This window comes from Pogona vitticeps, chromosome 3, assembly GCF_051106095.1.
Source record: "Pogona vitticeps strain Pit_001003342236 chromosome 3, PviZW2.1, whole genome shotgun sequence".
NCBI lineage: Eukaryota > Metazoa > Chordata > Lepidosauria > Squamata > Agamidae > Pogona > Pogona vitticeps.
In genome coordinates, this window is record NC_135785.1 from 115,605,678 (window position 1) to 115,625,023 (window position 19,346).

Sequence of the window (19,346 nt, forward strand, 5' to 3'; positions counted from 1 at the left end):
ACACAGTACTAGAACCAGAGGACTTCGATTGAGTGTTGGGAGAGTGAGAACAGACAAAATAAAATACAGTATTTAACCAACACATTGTTAGTCTGTGGAACTCCTTGTCACAGGATGTGGTGATGGCATCTGGCTTAGATGCCTTTAAAAGGGGATTGGACAGATTTCTGGAGGAAAACTATTGCAGGTTACGAGTCATGGTTTGTTGTTGTTTAGTTGTTAAGTTGTGTCCAACTCTTCGTGACCCCATGGACCAGAGCACACCAGGCCCTCCTGTCTTCCACTGCCTTCTGGAGTTTGGTCAAAGTCATGTTGGTAGCTTCGATGACACTGCCCAAACATCTCGTCCTCTGTCGTCCCCTTCTTCTCTTCACACTTTCCCAACATTAGGGTCTTTTCCAGGGAGTCTTCTCATGAGATGGCCAAAGTACTGGAGCCTCAGCTTCAGGATCTGTCCTTCCAGTGAGCACTCAGGGTTGATTTCCTTTAGAATTGATAGGTTTGTTCTCCTTGCAGTCCAGGGGACTCTCAAGGGTCTCCTCCAGCACCACAATTCAAAAGCATCAGTTCTTCGGCGGTCAGCTTTCTTTATGGTCCAGCTCTCACTTCCATATATCGCTACTGGAAAAACCGATTTCGAAACCTTTATTGGCATATAAACGGACAACAACAAAACATAGGTACAAGCCAAGCGATGATCAGAGTAAACGTAAAATAGGAGATACACTCAACAAATAGTATCATAGGTAATGGGTTAAATTGGAAATTTCCAAAAGATATCTTGCAACGGCAGATGTAATCCACGGGCAAGAATCATTCAGGAAAAAGGATAGGGAGTTGGGCAAAAGAGAAAGCCACGGTTCGAGAAACAGCTTTCTCAGAGATGAATGCGCCGGGCAATGAAATAAAATATGGTCCAGGGAATCTGGGAGGGTATGACAGAAAAAGCAGAGCCTATTTGTACGGGGGATCTTAGCGAATCGGCCTGCATGAACCGCTGAAGGGAAGATATTGAGGCGAGCTAACATAAATGCTCTTCTCTGATCATATACTGCCATATACTGTGGTTTCTCTTCAGATCACATAAATCTTACTGGAAAAACCATAGCTTTGACTACGTGGAACTTTGTTGGCAAGGTGATGTCTCTGCTTTTTAAGATGCTGTCTAGGTTTGTCATCGCTTTCCTCCTAAGAAGCAGGCATCTTTTAATTTCATGGCTGCTGTCACCATTTGCAGTGATCATGGAACCCAAGAAAGTAAAATCTGTCCCTGCCTCCATATCTTCCCCTTCTATTTGCCAGGAGGTGATGAGACCAGTGGCCCTGATCTTAGTTTGTTTGATGTTGAGCTTCAGACCATTTTTTTTACACTGTCCTCTTTCACCCTTATTAAGAGATTCTTTAATTCCTCCTCACTTTCTGCCATCAAAGTGGTATCATCTGCATATCTGAAGTTGTCCAGCAATCTTAATTCTGGCTTGGGATTCATCCAGTCCTGCCTTTTGCATGATGTATTCTGCATATGAGTTAAATAAGCAGGAGGACAATATACAGCCTTGTCATACTCCTTTACCAATTTTGAACCAATCAGTTCTTCCATATCCAGTTCTAACTGTTGCTTCCTGTCCCGTATATAGACTTCTCAAGAGATAGATAAGGTGATCAGGCACTCCCATTTCTTTAAGAACTTGCCATAGTTTGTTGTGGTCCACACAGTCAAAGACTTTTGCGTAGTCAATGAAGCAGAAGTAGATGTTTTTCTGGAACTCTCTGGCTTTCTCCACAATCCAGTGCATGTTAGCAATTTGGTCTCTAATTCCTCTGCCCCTTCGAAATCCAGCTTGTACTTCTGGGAGTTCTCGGTCCACATACTGCTGAAGATTACCTTGTATGGTTTGGAGCATAAACTTTCTAGTGTGTGAAATGAGTGGAATTGTACGGTAGGTGGTGCAATTTTTGGCACTGCCGTTCTTTGGGATTGGGATGTAGACTGATCTTTTCCAGTCCTCTGGCCACTGCTGAGTTTTCCAAACTTGTTGGCATATTGAGTGTAGCACCTTAACAACATCGTCTTTTAAGATTTTAAATAGTTCCACTGGAATGCCATCACCTCCACTGGCCTTGTTGTTAGCCATGCTTTCTGAGGCCACTTGACTTCACTCTCCAGGATGTCTGGCTCAAGGTTAGCAGCCACACTATTTGGGTTGTCCAGGGCATCCAAATCTTTCTGGTATAATTCCTCTGTGTATTCTTGCCACCTCTTCTTGATGCCTTTTGCTTCTGTTAGGTCCCTCCCATTTTTGTCCTTTATCATGTCCATCTTTGCACAAAATGTTCCTTTAATATCTCCAATTTTCTTGAACAGATTTCTGGTTTTTCCCTTTCTATTCTTTTCCTCTTATTTCTCTGCACTGTTCATTTAAGAAGGCCCTCTTATCTCTCCTTGCTATTCTTTGGAAGTCTACATTCAATTTCCTGTAACTTTCCCTATCTCCCTTGCATTTTGTTTCCCTTCTCTTCTCTGCTATTTGTAAGGCCTTGTTGGACAGCCACTTTGCTTTCTTGCATTTCCTTTTCTTTAGGATGTTTTTTGTTGCTGGCTCCTGTACAATGTTACAAGCCTCCATCCTGTTCTTCAGGCACTTAGTTCACCAAGTCTAGTTCCTTAAATCTGTTCTTCACTTCCACTGTGTATTCATAAGGGATTTGGTTTAGATTATACCTGACTAGCCCAGTGGTTTTTCCTCCTTTCTTCAGGTTAAGCTTGAATTTTGCTATAAGAAGCTGATGATCAGAGCCACAATGAGCTCCAGGTCTTGTTTTTGCTGACTGTATAGAGCTTCTCCATCTTTGGCTGCAGAGAACATAATCAATCTGATTTCGGTATTGCCCATCTGGTGATGTCCATGTGTAGAGTTGCCTCTTGTGTTGTTGGAAAAGAGTGTTTGTAATGACCAGATTGTTCTCTTGACAAAACTCTATTAGCCTTTGCCCTGCTTCATTTTTAAATTCCAAGGCCAAACATATCTGTTTTTCCTTTTATCTCTTGACTCCCTACTTTAGCATTCCAATCCCCTATAATGAAAAGAACATCTTTCTTTGGTTTCAGTTCTAGAAGGTGTTGTAAGTCTTCATAGAATTGGTCAATTTCAGCCTCTTCAGCATCGGTAGTTGGTGCATAAACTTGGATTACTGTGATGTTGAAAGGTCTGCCTTGGATTCATATTGAAATCATTCTATCATTTTTGAGATTGTATCCCACTCCAGCTTTTCCCACTCTTTTGTTGACTATGAGGGCTACTCCATTTCTTCTACGTGATTCTTGCCCACAATAGTAGATATGATAATCGTCTGAATTGAATTAGCCCATTACCATCCATTTTAGTTCACTAACGCCCAGGATGTCAATATTAATTCTTGGCATCTCCTGTTTGACCCCATCCAGCTTACCAAAGTTCATAGATCTTACATTCTAGGTTCCTATGCAGTATTTTTCTTTGCAGCGATGGACTTTCCAGGTGCGTCCGCAGCTGAGCGTCCTTTCAGCTTTGGCCCAACCACTTCATTAGCTCTGGAGCTACTTGTCTTTGTCCTCCGCTCTTCCTCAGTAACATGTTGGACGCCTTCTGACCTAAGGGGCCCATTTTCCAGTGTCATATCTTTTAGCCTTTTGTTTCTGATCATGGGGTGTTCTTGGCAAAGATACTGGAGTGGTTTGCCACTTCCTGCTCCAGGTGGATCGCATTTAGTCAGAACTCTCCACTATGAAGAGCCACGATGGGGAAGTACAATCTCCAAGCTTAGAAGGAAGATATCTCCAAATGTCAGATGCATTGGAGGGGTATCTAGTTGTCTCATGTGCTCCCAGAGGCATCTGGTGGGCTACTGTGAGATGCAGGAAGCTGGACTAGATGGGCCCTTGGCCTGATCCAGCAGCTCTCTTCTTATGTTTTTACACCTGTGAATGCTGTCAGTTGTAGGCTGAAGGTGAGAACTAATGGTGTTTGGTCATTTTCTCTTTTGGATCTTTTTTGCAGTAGGTTGCTTCTGAGTATTTCTCTTACCCATTTAATTTGTTTGCTAATTATATTGGGTGGGTATCACAGTCTGAGAAATGCCTTTTGTAGATCTATGAGTTTAGAGTCTCTAATGGGTCTCAGCAGATGCGATTGTATCTAAAGACTTGGCTGCAGTCAGTTGATTTTGTGGTATGCTTGGGATGAAAGCTGATAATTAGCCCAACGTAAGTGCATCTAGTTGTGTCCTATGTATTGAATTATTTGGTGTTATGCATAGAGTTCAAGGTGTCTGTGAGGCTAGTGGTTGGATATAAATGGAGTGTTTAGAATGGTAAATGATCTGGATAAAAGGATATTAAAAAGTTAACAATGTACATTGGGTTTATGAAATTTTGAAGGTACTGCCTTAGAATGTATGAGAAACTTCAGCAGGTTCCTAACCAAAGATGGCAGAGATATAAATAATAGCTATTTACATTCTGTTTGACAGGAGCCTTCAAATTGTGTTCAGTAGGTGTCTGGGTTTACTCAAAAGCTTAGCAATGGTGAAATGAGAAATTACAACTCTGATTTCCCTGAGACAAATCACTTGTCACTGTCAACATTTCCTTGTAGTGTGCAGGTGCAGAAGAGTTTTAGGTGTGTCCTCAGTTCACAAAGAGCAACAGTTGGCCCCCAAAGCCTGTTGGAACAAACAACCATATCATATGGTTCTGCTACACAACTCCACCTTGTGTCTGATTTTGATATTAAAGCTGCATTCATTGTCCTAATGGATTTATTATCTGTACTTCAGGAGGGGCAGGGTATTTGTGACCACACTAATGCTCTTGAACTTCTCTATGGCTTTTGATACTATTGATTGTAGTATCTCCCTAGAATCATTGGTTCCCATCTTGGGTAACTACTTGGACTGCAACTCCCAGAAACCTTGGCCAGCAGAGCTAGTGGTGAAGGCTTCTGGGAGTTGCAGTCCAAGAACATATGGGTTACCCAAGGTTGGGAACCAGTGGTGTAGATTTAGTTAGGGGACTACACCTAGGTAGCAGAACATTAGATGTTTATTGCTCAGCAGTTCCTCTAATTCTCAGCAACTGCATCTACCTTCTTTTTTCCCTTTGGGCATTGACTTCTAGTCATGGATGGAAGGGGATAAAGGACATATAACTGGGCATGAGGTGCCCCAGTGGATACACTTTTAATTTGAAAATATATTTGAATGCCATTATAGAATTCAGGTATGATGTTATAAAAAGACTAGATAGCTCTGTGGTTTAAGTATCTGGCTGCACAGCCAGAGAGGATGGGAGTTTGATGTGCCTCCTGTGAGTAGAGGCAGAAGAGAAAGTTGAACATGTTCCCTATGTTTTGTCTCAGATGCATTTTTGGTATCACCTGGTTGGACAAAGTTCCAAATAGAGTAGTCCTAAAATGAGCTGGAATTTAAGCATGTATACATTACTGAAACAGCGACGTCTACACTGGCTCGGGCATGTCATGAGAAGAAAAAAAAACCCTCCACTTTAAGTAGCCCATGGTGATGCCTCAACATACTGACCCAGGTGAGACCACCTCAGTTATTGTTAAGGATACTTTGTACAGACTGTAGTTTGGTGGATTTAATCAAAGTAATTAGCAGACTTTTTAAGCAATAGTCAATAAAAATGTGTATGTTAGATTATCTTTGTAGGATAGTAAAAAAGAAAAAGGAATATGGGACACACAAAATGGCATGTTAAAGTGACTGACAAGTGGGATCAAGGTGCTGCTAGAAGGAAATAAATTGACTTAGGTGTGAAGAATTTTGATGTACAAGTGTCAAAACATTTTTATACTTTATTTGCAAAGCTGTTCAATAAGCTGTTAAGCTGTAAAACATCATTTCATAGTACAGACATAGAGTGAAACGAGCTCTCCTGTGGGTGGATTCAGCTATATCTAAGATTATGTTTGCTCCTACACATTCACCCAAGGAAGATGTGTTGTAATACCTCCTGTTCCACAAATTATGATATATTTGCTCAAATTTTTTTCTAGTATGTTTTCCTGATTTCAGTGGAGTCAGTGGCTTAAGATTTTCCCCCCTTTAGGGGTAAAAAAGAGAAGTGAGCATTTAAATTTGAGCAGTAGCAAATTGACATATTGGGCTAGTTAGTTTGAACAATAACACATAGCACACATTGGGCTAGTAGCGCAATATGTGCTAGCCCAATATGTGCTAAGTATTACTGCTCTAACTACCCTGTTTTCCCAAAAATAAGACCTAACCTGAAAATAAGTCCTAGTATGATTTTTCAGGATGCTCGTAATATAAGCCGTACCCCAAAAATAAGCCCTAGTTAAGTGAAACCCCGCCCTCCACCTTTTTGCAGCATTGTGCAGCAACCAGAAGATGATATGACTGTAAAATAAAACATCCCCTGAAAATAAGCCCTAATGTATTTTTTGGAGCAAAAATTAATATAAGACCCTGTCTTATTTTCGAGGAAACATGGTAACTAGTATTGTGTGGACATATTGGGCTAGTTAGTTTGAGCAGTAGTATGTAGCACATACAGTGGTGCCTCGCTTAGTGACATTAATCCGTGCAGGAAAAAACGTTGCTAAGCGATTTCATCGCTAAGTGATTTTTAAAAGCCCATAGAAATGCATTAAAACACGTTTAATGCGTTACTGTGGGCTTAAAAACTCACCTGTAAGAAAAATCCTCCATGGGGGTGGCCATTTTCGGTGCCTCTAAAACGAGGCAACACAGTGGGCGGCCATTTTGTAATCACCGATCAGCTGTGCAAAAAAGGTCACTTTGCCATGATCGCTTCCCCGCGATCATCGCAAAGTGAAAAATCCCCATAGGGACCATCGCAAAGTGATCGATTTTGCGATCGCAAAAATAGCGTCACTAAGACGCTAAGCGAGGCACCACTGTATTCGGCTAGTTACATGCATATCCATGTAACTAACTAGCATGCAACTATAGCCCAATATGAACCTGGATGATACAAAAACAGTGGGGGCAGGTTAGCTGATCCTAGGCTCTTTCAGTTGTCAAAATTTTGCCCCCTTGCTTTCTCATGTCTTTCTTTGTGTGATTGATTTTTTTTAATTTCAAGTTCGTTAGACCTTTGTTTGATGACATTTCATTTTGGTCTTGAGTGAGAGGATCCCAATGGACATGGTCAGCATTAAATTCTTTCAATATTATCTTCAGCTCATCCTTGAATTCTTCCTTTTGTCCACTCTGCAATTCAGCACCTGCAACAAGATCTCATAGAAAATATATTTTGGGATATTGTTGTTTGACATCCTGATGACATTGTCAGCCCTCTGAAGTTATTGTTTTAAGACAGCAAAAATGCTTCTTACCTGTTTTGCTTCAAGACTTCAGTGTTACAGACTTTACCTGTTATTTTATGTTGAGAATTCTCTAATGATAGATAAGATGAAAATGACTGAGCTTTCTTGCATGGCATTGTTAGATGGTTTAAATCTCTATTCCATAGAGGGGATAAAACAACAGTACATCTTCAGTGCAACAGAAACATTCATTCCATGTCAGTTCAACAGAGAATTAAAGGCCATGCTGGCTTTAGAGGCTCCTGACATTACAGTACTTTATTATCTGACATTACAGTACTTTATTATCTGTGGGAATGCAGCAGGAGAAAGTGCTGGCAACATGAGCTGGCAACACAGCAGTAAGGAGATGTTCATACCTTTCAAATAGGTTCCTCAGTAGATATACCTGGAGCACATTGGTACATCACCACAGTCTTACCAGTACTGTATTTATATACAGGCTGAAATTGTTACAGGTGGAGGCGAATAGTTCAGGACTAGATACAGTATCCAAAGATGTGGTTGCATGAAGAGCACAGTCATCAGCAAATAAGCTGTCATACACTGCAAAATGAGATTTTTGTTAGGGCCTGCAGACTGCCTTTGGAAATTCAGTGGTTCTCAGATAGCCTTCCCCCTCTTTTTCTCTCCAGCAACAAAGAAATAGTTTCTTTGCTGCTGGAGAGAAAAAGAAGGTAAAAGGAGTCAAACCCCCTTCTGTCCCTTGACCCCCCAAGTCATGGTGACCCCCTGGCTGCACCTCCCACTCAGTACAGGGCTGCACAGCCCCAGTCCTGCCAGAGACCAAGAGAGCTCCTCAGTGTTTTGGGCCCTGCGGGACCCCCATTGGGCTAGGTGTTCCTCCCACAATCCTCTAGTGCACAGGTACCTTGGGGGGTTAGGGGACAGAAGGGGGTAGGAGATGCAAGGGCCATTCTAACTCATACCTTGTAGGGGAAATAGGTAAAGTTAAAGGTTCCCCTTGACAATTTTTGTCCAGTCGTGTCCAACTTTAGGGGGCGGCGCTCATCCCGCTCTTCAAGCCATAGAGCCAGCGTTTGTCCGAAGACAATCTTTCCGTGGTCACATGGCCAGTGTGATTTAGACACGGAACGCTGTTTACCTTCCCACCGAGATGGTACCTATTTATCTACTCGCATTTGCATGCTTTCGAACCGCTAGGTTGGCGGGAGCTGGGACAAGCAACGGGCGCTCACTCCGTCGCGTGGATTCGATCTTACGACTGCTTGGTCTTCTGACACTGCAGCACAGGCTTCTGCGGTTTAGCCCACAGCGCCACCACGTCATTGTAGGGGAAATACCATTTTGTAAAAATAGTTTTCCTAGGGAGAGGCTCATCCATTGCATTTTGGGTGTGCTGTTGACCCCTGTGATTTCCCCAAATGTGGGGAACTTAACTACATAATTTGTGTTAATGGGGACATTATGTTTGTGATTTGTTTTTGTTTTTTTACAGTCTCTTTACCCTTTGGTTCCTGGCTGTTTTTACCATTCTCTACTATTTAAATTTGCAGCCATAGCCCCAGTGGTGATGGTTTGCAAGATGGGTCCCCCCCTATTGAAGCACATTAATTACATAAGACCTACGTTTTTTATCCCAGAAAGTGGGGGAGAAAGTGCATGCTGCTGTTTTTCCTGGAAAGCCAGCAGCATACACTTTCTCCCCCACTTTTTTAAGTAGGTCTTATGTAATTAATGTGTTCCAATTGGGGGGAAAACTGTCTTGCGAAACAGGGTGTTAAAAAAAACCCTGTCTTGCGAGGCAAGGACCCAAACATCGTCTGGTGAAAATTGCCCATAGGAACAATCGTTTTGTGAAGCACAACATTGCTCAAAAAAGTCATTGTCTAGCGAATTCCTCGTTTTGCGAGGCAATCGTCTAGTGAGGCACCACTGTATTTGTAACAGGAAGAGGATCAAAGAGGATACTGTTGTCAACAACATAAGCTTGCATATTATAGTTAAGTGAAACCCCACCCTCCACCATTGTGCAGCAACTAGAAGATGACATGACTGTAAAATAAAATATCCCTTGAAAATAAGCCCTAATGTGTTTTTTGGAGGAAAAATTAATATGAGACCTTGTCTTATTTTCAGGGAAACATGGTACCTGTATAAAATGCACTGGAATTGCATCTACTCTTGAGACTTTTTCTTTGGAGAATTTCTTCCAGAGACTGAGATTGCATGGGCAGAGGTCTGTGAAATAGTTGATTGACACTTGTAGCAGCCTGCTAATTAACTCATCACTAATTTCAGATGGTCTGTACAACACATTTTGAAAATACACAGCCCGTCTCTGCCAAATCTGTGACTTCTCCATGATGAATATTGAGCAGTTAGGGTTGAAGAAGAGGATTGTGCGCAAGTTGGGACTGTAGATGGTTTAGTCCGCTTTAAAGAATTTCTTGGTTTCTCTACAATCAGCAAAGTCCTGATTGTCTTCTACCTTCCTGATGAGTCATGAGTTCTGCATCTCTTATGACAAATTTTGTTGAAATCAGCTTTATTGGCAAGTGATTTGTTGATGTAATTTATGTAGTGGATGTTTTTGTTCAGGAAGTTTTGTGATGTCCTCATTATTCTCATCAAACTAATCCTGATGGACACATTTCTAAAGTCCAAGAGTTTCTCTGGTAGTGGCAGATACAGAGTTTTCCAGTGATTGTCAACACCTGCTTTCAGCTGAAATTTGATCTATACTAGCATTTAATTTTGTCTCTGGTATCAAGCTGCATCCCTTTTTACTAAGTTTGTAGACGTTTAACATCTTTTATGGCTGTTTTATTTGTGGATATTTTGGCTGTTTCATCTGAATGCTTCTTTTGGAGATGAGTAACTGATGGTCCATCGAACATTCTGCTCCACACATTGCTTTAGTGATGTGTATATTTTATTGATTGTTTGATTGATTGATTGATTTGATTTGATTTATACCCCGCCCATCTGGCCTACAAGGCCACTCTAGGCGGCTACCAATGTTGTAGTCAAACAGTACAAGACCATGAATGCATCCAACTTTCTGTGTTCTAATTACAAAGTCAAAATAATATGCATTAATTGTTGTGAGCAGATTGCATTCACTGCAAATCTAAGGAAGGGGATGATGTACACTGCCTTGATTTCCTTGGAGGAAAGTTGGGATATGAATGGATGAAAAAAAGTTATTGGAATTGAATACATACTTATTCCTTTAAATAACTTTCTTTGGCATAGCTGTGTATTAACTCTTACCATCGGATATAATTCACATAAGTGCTTCACATTGCCTCTATGTGAGTAGCATATTCAGTTGGCACAGTTGACTTTTTCTTTTTTTTCCGCCAGGCTCTTCATCTAATAGCTTTCCCCCAACAAACACTGGAATTTATTTCTGATTAAATGTGCATAAGATTGTGCTATATTAATCATATGTCACGAATAACTGGCTGTGGTTGAGCAAACAAGATATACAAAATTCTGTTGTTCTAGCATGTTTTTTACACACGCGTACACACACACACACACACACACACACACACACACACCCCATGTAAAATCCATCATGTGATTAATGCAATGTATGGTTTGTGTGGTTAATTGCAGTAAGGAGACTCCCTATTGGAAGAGAATTTTGAGTAGCTATAAATGAATTTCTTTGTAACTAATCTTGCTACACTGAAAGAATATAAAACTGAAATCTAAATATTCTGGGAAGAATTGAAATGAGAGTGGGTATTGTGAGACTAGGAGAAAAACTTTCTCCCTATCCACTTTCTTACACTCCACATGATTTATATAATATTGGCTGAAATCCAGCAGCAGAATTTAGACTCATGACATTACCTGTTACAGTAGTTTTTCAAAAGTAAAAATTTCCCATTAACACTCCCGTTGCCGAAGATCCCAAGGTTCCCTTGGCATCTCTTTCATTGTGGGAAAGTTGTTGGAGGCCATGTGATGGAGAAAATCTTCAGTTTCCAAAAACCGTCATTATCAGGATGATTAAAAACCTTTACCTTCCCCCCCCCCCCCAAAGTTAAACAACCCCTAAAGTTGTTAATTTTCTTCCCAGGGAAGTTGTTATAGGGTTTTTTATTGTTTTAGTAGCATTTTCTGTGCCTTTTTCTACACTAGTATCCAGGTATGAGAACCCCAGCGGTACACAGTACAGTATTCTCAACATGGTTACACCATAGATTTATATAAGAGCATTGGCAGATCCCTTTTCAGTTACTCTAATAAGTCTCAAAATGGAATTTGCTTTTTATTAGCAGCCATTCACTGAGTTGTTGTTTTCATTGATCTTCTAACTAGAACTCCAGAACACCTTTCTTAACCATTTGTTACCAGCTCAGATCTCATCATGGCACCTGCTGTCCCCTCTTCTTATGCTTTCCTGTACGCAGTGTAAGATCATCAGTCTGTGTTTTTCTCTAGTTATCACTTCTATCAGAGAGGAAGACAGGTGTTACAGGTCTCAGAAATCTGTCACTGTTTTGCCAGAACAATCCCAGCTAATGTTAGTAAATTGATAATCACTTGTATGGCACTTCTTTCTTTAACTTCTGTAAGGTAATTTAGTAACATTGCTTGAGTATATTTCAACAATTAGTGTCTCTGGGCTTATATTCATTCCTGTTACTACTATATTGAAATATTGGGAAACTATTTTAAAGTAATTTTTAAACTTCCCTGTAATTTGTTTTAAGCGGATTGTTATTTTACTTTAACAAGAAAGAAGGAGGGGAAAAGTTTGATTTCAGCAGTGTGGTGAGTATTGTGGCTGGCCTATTTTTTTTTTTTTTTAAAAAAACACTTAATTTTTCCCTTAATCAGTTACAGAGGAAGATACTTTATAAAATGGATCATAGTTATGCTTATAAAGCTTATTTCAAATGTTTATTTATCTTTATGGTTAGGTATCTTACAAGATTATCTTTTAAGAATACAGGTGTTTTAAAAAGCAGTTATTCTTTCATGTTTATTCTTATTCTTTCTAATAATAATTTCACATTGCTTTAAACATATAAATAAAATTCATGGATTTTTTGATTTCTTTATTTTCTGAATTGTCTTACTTTTATTCTAGATGCTCTAGTGAATGACTTAAATAGTTCAAATAGTTTAAACAAGAAAAATATTATGTCAGTCAAATAGCATTTCAAATGGTAGATTGATTCAATTAACACAGTACAAGCGGGAGGGGTTTCAGTTAAATCAACCATTCTGTTAATTAAGGTCACAGTCACTCCAGGGAAATATTACCCACTTCTAACGAAATTTTTCATATCTTTGTTGTAATGCATCGCGGTCACATGGTATATATACCTGAATGAATGTCCCAATGTGTTTTAATGTTAGCAGTTCATTTTCTTCCATTTGAATAGTTATGGTTGGCTATGCTGTGTTACCAATTTATTTTCTATCTTGTTTTAAGTGGCACTGCAGTCCCTTCACTTTATTTTTTAAAAAACATATATTGATATGTTGGGTTGTGTTTCTTGATGGGTAGAATTTCCTATGTTGTGCTGGTGCCTCTGGAAGCAATACATTGCACTCAATGGACTCAGCTTCCCCATCCAGGGCTGTGTTACTTCCCAAGTGAATTTGCTTTGAAAAAGTATTGATAGAATTGTACACACATGCCACATACTGTACTGCTAATGAATCTATTGAAACACCGGAGCAACAAAAACAGAAGCTTCCCAGCAACTGAACCGCAGTTACACTGCTACTGGTAAAATGAATCATTAATGGCTGTGCATCATGTAACTCCATATTTATGCTACGATCTAACTTTGGCATAAGTAGGGAACAATTCAGTCAATTCAATCAAACTAGAAGTAGCAGTCTGTATATTTATGGTTTTATTTTGGGGTGGGAATTTCCCTCATTTTCTTGAACTTTTCGAACTATTTTCAGGTCTGGTGTCCACAGGAGATCCAGAAGCAACAATTTGATCTCAGACCTGTCAAAATTGTCTAACCCAGTTTTAGGGAGACCTTTGGATGGGCTAATGGGATCTACAGTTTGTTTTTTACCTAGTTTTAACATGGTATCATTTTTAATTGATGCTCCAAGGCTTTGCTGATTATGATGTGTCATTGTTTTAATTTATAAATTGTCTTGGGTTGGGAGGTCTGTGGGACTAAAAACGCAGAACATTAAACATAAAAATAAAATATGATTATTTTTGTTTGTGAAACTCCCTCTTCTTGCTTATGATCTGTGTCCTTACTGTATGTCCAAGTAGGTGTGTAAACTGTATAATTGTCCAAACTGATTTGTCAGCTGGAAGATAATGATGTCACAGCACATTATGTATAAACTTTGCTAGAGCTAAGAGGGTCAGGATTTCATCTGTGGCCGAATTGGAGATAGCCTGAAACCTTCCAAACAAGCTTGATTTCTTATATAGGTAACTGATTAAAAAACAAATATCGAAATCTCCCATTATCTTTTAAGATAGTTCTATTTTTGTTTTTCTTAATGTAATCTTTGACACTTGTTGGTCTGGGGTGAAAACAACAGTTTTGTGAAATTTGGAAGTGGTCAGTTTCCCCAACAAATGAGAAGGTTATTATGAAAGTATTAAGAGTTTATTTCCGGTGAGGATAACAGTTCATTGCTTATAGCTGTTAACAGTTTTTCCCTCCTCAAAGAAAACTTTGTCTTGAGTTAAACCATGGGAAAGCATCTTGTTTCCAGTCCCTTAAATCATCCATATGCTGCTTCATCTCAAATCACAAATGGAGTCTGGTGTAAGCAACATGCTTTATGTGCTTTTAACAACACTTTGAGGCTATCCGTTCTGAATTTGAGTAGATTGAAGGTTAAATATAGCAACAGTTTCTTAAATAGTGAAGATTTCTGTAAGAAGTCCTTGGGGATCACTGCATAAACCCAACCATATGGCCAAGTCCAGCATTATCTTAAAACCATTAACAGGGAGCCCACTGCTGTCATTACTTGTGAAATAAATTCATAGTTCTTGTGATGAATTTCTCTAAAGATACTAAATAAAAAATTAAAAATTAATATAAGCTTGAATAAAATAATATTAATATCAGTTGCAGCAACCTGTATGACTGATACAATAATGTTGCCACTGAGGTAAAAAGCTGTTTTAAACTGTTCTGCTTTATTTAATGTTCAACCCAATTTACTGGAACCAAATCAGATCTTATTTCTGTTCAGAAGAGAAATTTAAAAATGGAAATTATTTTTTTCAAGTTCAGCAGACAAATAAATGTGGACAATTATATACCTACTTTGCTGTAATTTCTTAAATGGACATAATTTAATAGTGCTGTCTATAGCTTTTTATTGGCACTATTTGTCAGTAGAACTGTTTGTATTCACTGACATTTCAAATTAGGGTGGCTTTGATTTAAATCAGTTTAAATCACAATATAAATCATGATTTAAATTTTTAAAACGTTATCATTTTTAAAATTTAAGTTACAATTTAAATGGATTTTTTGAAAACACATTGCTTTTTATCCACCATGTTTCAAATTAAACTAAAGCAAGTGTCTCCTCTCTTTTTAAAACCCTGCTCTTCACAATACTTCACAAGTCTTTTAAAACCTGCTTCCTCTTCCCCACACAGTTCAAAGGGAGAAAGAAAAATGAAAGACAAGAACTGAAGAGGTATGCAGGGAAGTAAGCAAAAGGGATGAGTGAGTAAAGGAGGGAAGAGGAAAGGGGAGGAGGAGAAAACTCATACTGCTTTATCAATATATCATTTTTGTAATTTGAAAAATGGACAAATGGAGGCCTGAATGCCTAAACAAATGGTAGAGAAAATGAAACAATTCAAAATTAAAGAGCAGTGCAGCCTGTTATAACGATTCAAATAGAAAGAAATGTAAAGACGCAGTGCAAAACAATGTAAATACTCCCGCCAATATATATACCATGTTACCACTGAAAAAAATGTATTGATACAAGGGAGAGATTAAAATAATCTGTATAACTGGAGTTATTTTCCCATGTATGGTTGAGCCCTGTGCGGTGTTCAAGGACTGGTGGTTATCCAGGGAGTTCCCATGGCCATCAGGAATTTGAAGCCAGATATCTTGCATCCTCATGCAACACAGAAGGGGCAAATGTTTTGTTTTGGCTCTGACTTCAACTTGTTGAATAACAGTTGCCCTTTTCATAGAAACATGAAGTTGGAAGGGGCATATAAGGCCACTGAGTCCAACCCCCTGCTCAGTGCAGGAATACAAATCAAAGGGTATCTGCCAGGTGGTTGTCTTCTGCATGCTGTCAGATTCTACAAAACACTTTTATAAATGGAGCAAAGAGAGGAGTACACATCATTCTAAGTGTGGCTGTCCCATAGATTTGTATATGATGGCATTATAATATTGATTCATTTGCTTTCTTAATTATCAGAATTTTTTTTTTTTTAATTTAACTTGATGTTCAAATCTTTTTCACATTTCATTAGCAGGGTGGATTTGATTTAAATGAAATTGATTTCAGTCACAGCTTAGTCAGTAAGACTCAGTTTAAATCATGATTTTCTGTATTGTACATTTTAATATTTATAAACTAGATGAAGATTTTTAATGTTCATGTTTTTAAATAATTATTATTTAGATAAGTTTTACAGTTATATCAGAAAATTAATGATTTTGTTAGGTTATTTACCATTTGAAATAGTTCATCTCACAATGATTTCCACTTAATAGTATAATCATTCCTGTTTGGACAACTTTTCTGCTGTCCTTTATTGGAAGGAAAAATCTGGAGACCTTTTTAGCTGTAACATTTGTTGTGAATTCTGTACAATTTAATAGGCACTGTTGAGGTTAGATTATTGTGTGTACTCAGTACAGAATTAGGCTTCTTTTTTCAGCCGAGTCTTGGCTTGTTAATTTTCTCTGCACACTGGCTTAATGATGCTGCTTCTTTACCTGTTATTTTCAACCAGTAGGTTTGTACAGATAGTGTGAGACTTACTCATGATAGGCAATAATCTCATAATTTTGCAGCAATTCATGTAGTTGTCATCTGCCAAGAAGACTTTTTCTTTCCATGATGTGCAATGTTAATAGAATTGACTGAAATGTATTGTTTATCCCTTGATTGTAATTGAGAAGTCAATGTTGTTCTAAATTACATGTCCTAGGGCTCAGTGTCAAAATAACACTTTCTTTTTTAGGACCAAAGCTGAAAATAAGCAGAATCATTAATTTATCGTATGTTTACAAGGTGTAGTAAGAAAGGGCAGCATCTAGATTTTTGTTGTAAATACTGTAGTGCAAGGGAATGGAAGGTAAATTTGTCTTCTTTTCATACAACTATTTTGGAATAAATATTTGGCTTTGTTTAGAATGCCAAGGAATAATATTTCCTTGCCACGATGCCTGCAGTTAGATTCCAATATGTAGTGGTAAATTGAATGTAGTTTTTTGTGGGGAATGGGCAGTGTGAAAGACTGGGAGGATCATGGATACCTGGATTCCTTGTACTTAATGCTTTTTAGTAGAGCACTAGCATTTTTGATATGATTTGCATTAAGCGGTACCCCCGAGAAAGAATGATAAGATTGTCTTCACTGCTGAATCTGAAATATAGAAATTACTCTGGATAAGCATGAGTTTATTTCTATTCCATCCTGTTTATGCTTTTCTGTTTCCTAGTGCAGCCAAGTCCTTTTCATCCTGTGTTTAGAAACTTTTATTTATTAGATCTCAGGATAAAATCCATTACATTACTTTTTCAAGTAATGTAGAATAATGTCAAAAAAATAAAAATAAAATCTGTAGTCCAGGAGATTTAAAACCAAGCTGTAATCTCTCTAGGTTCCAGATACCTCAGTAAGTAGCCAGATTGTAACTTGGTACCAAGAGAAGGGTAATGTCAATGCCAAGCAGACCTCCAAGGGGAGATCATTCTTTTACTGGAGTACTGTAACCAGGGAAGCCTTTAGTGTCCTGGACTCCAGAACTCACCTAGCAGATCATAATGAATTAGCAAATATATTTGGGGACATAATTCTGGAAGTCTACATTAGTTCACTATTGAATGGATCATATATTTCCAGCAGACCATAGAAGAAATACAGTCAAATAAACTCTGTTAACGGTGTACCTTTGTAAATAAATTGTTAATGGTATTTAAATACCATCTTAAGCATATGTGAAGAAGCAAGAAGTGAAATCTTGTTCTTACCCTCTGTTTTCTGTGATTGTAGTAGTTGCCACTCCTACAGACAGAGCAAACAAACTATCTGCTATGCTTCTGTTGGTAATGTAGGATGTAACTTTAGCTCAGTTTCTTGGTTTCTGCATTTCCTTAATGTAGTTGGTAATAGTGGAAATTCAAGAAATGGCTGATGGCTCAGTCACTGGTAAGCATATGCAGAAGAAGAAAGACATTACAGTGCTGCCTCCACTTATGAACATAATCCCTTCCAGAAGATGGACGTAACTCGAAATGGTCATAACTCGAAGCACCATTTCCCATAGGAATGCATTGGAATGCTATTAATCTGTTCCGGCCAAAGAAAAAAATCACCAAAAAAAAATCACTGCAAGACTCATTGGAAACGTGATTAATCCCTTCTGGCCAAAGGGGGGGGGGGGAGAAAAGCAATCAAGCATGCAAGACCCATTGGAAATGCACAGAAAACAAACGGAGCAGATCGGAAATGCACAGAGAACAAAGGGGCCAGATCGGAAATTCAAAGGAAACAAAGGAAAAAGCAAGGGAAGCATGCAGGACCCACCAGAAATAGGGAATCCCCCCAAAAGCAACCAAAACCCCCAGGATCCATTAGAAATGGGCGGAAGCCAAAAAACAAAGGACCCCCCAAGGCCTATTGGAAATGGGGAATCTCCCAAAGCAAGCAAACCCCCCAGGACCCATCAGAAATGGGGGGAAAACCCAAAAAACAACCCCCCAAGACCCATCACAGCACAGAAACATAACCCCCAAGCTGAAATCCACGTTGCAAAAACATCCAGAACAGTTTTTAAAATGCTGAAAAGAGCACCTTACCTTACAAGGCAGCGTGAAGCCTCCCTACAAACACACTCACACAGGCTCTCAGAAGCAGGAAATCCCAAGCCTCCAATGACAACGCACACTCTCTAACTGCTGGAGTGAAAGAGCTGCAAAGAAGCAGCCTTGTTGCCACCTACAGTCAGCAGTTAGAATTTCTCGCCTTTTCCCCTTGCCTTTTTCTGTTCATAAGTGGACACTCCGGTCACAAGTAAAAGCAAAATTTTGCAGCCGGAGCTGGTCGTAACTTGAAATGTTTGTAAGTAGAGATGTTCGTAAATCGAGGTACCACTGTACTCACTGCTTGCTTCAAATGCTAGTATCTACATCCAGCTTCCTTGACAAAAGCCAGTCCAATTGTATCTTCTAAAACAGGACCCTAAGACCCAAAGTTCCTAGTCTATTCACTAAATTAGAAAAGAGATTAAAAATTGGGGCGAGGTATATAAGAACCTAGAGCTCAACAAATGTGACTCTTATCTCATGGACAGCTTATTTGCAACCAGCATTTGCACTACCTGTGCTTAGTGTATTAATACCTCTTCTGGAAAGTACACATTATGCTCCCACAACAAAGCATTCAATAACTGTAGATAAAGTTACAGTTCAACAAATGTATTTAATACATTTCATGTATTTCATGTATTTATATACCACTCATATATCCACAGTGTGTTCCTGTTCCTGTACTAGACCAAGTACTTCGGTTAAATAACCTGGTGGAACATTTGTAATAGTCATGGTGAAGATATTTTTGATCATACGTGGTGCTCACCACATTGAAATAATTGCACTAAAAATCATTGAAATGAATGTCTGAGCAGTTGCCATTTATGTAGCTGGTATTACCAACACAGGAGCTGCTGATTTTTTTAAAAAAAATTAAGATTGTGCATCTTACTAGAAATGTACATGCCTGCCAAATAAACATACTGTACTTGTACCAATACAGTGACACTGTGCCTGATA

At 38.8% G+C, this 19,346-nt stretch overlaps 1 protein-coding gene and 1 non-coding gene across 17 annotated transcripts in view; both read left to right on the forward strand.

Annotated features, from left to right (window-relative positions):
* Positions 1-19,346, forward strand: part of USP54 (ubiquitin specific peptidase 54) — a 136,123-nt gene that overhangs the window by 3,148 nt on the left and 113,629 nt on the right. The window lies entirely within an intron of this gene.
* On the forward strand, positions 8,655-8,820 carry LOC140706156 (U1 spliceosomal RNA). Its single transcript, XR_012085862.2, has one exon. It is a non-coding gene; the product is annotated as a U1 spliceosomal RNA (small nuclear RNA).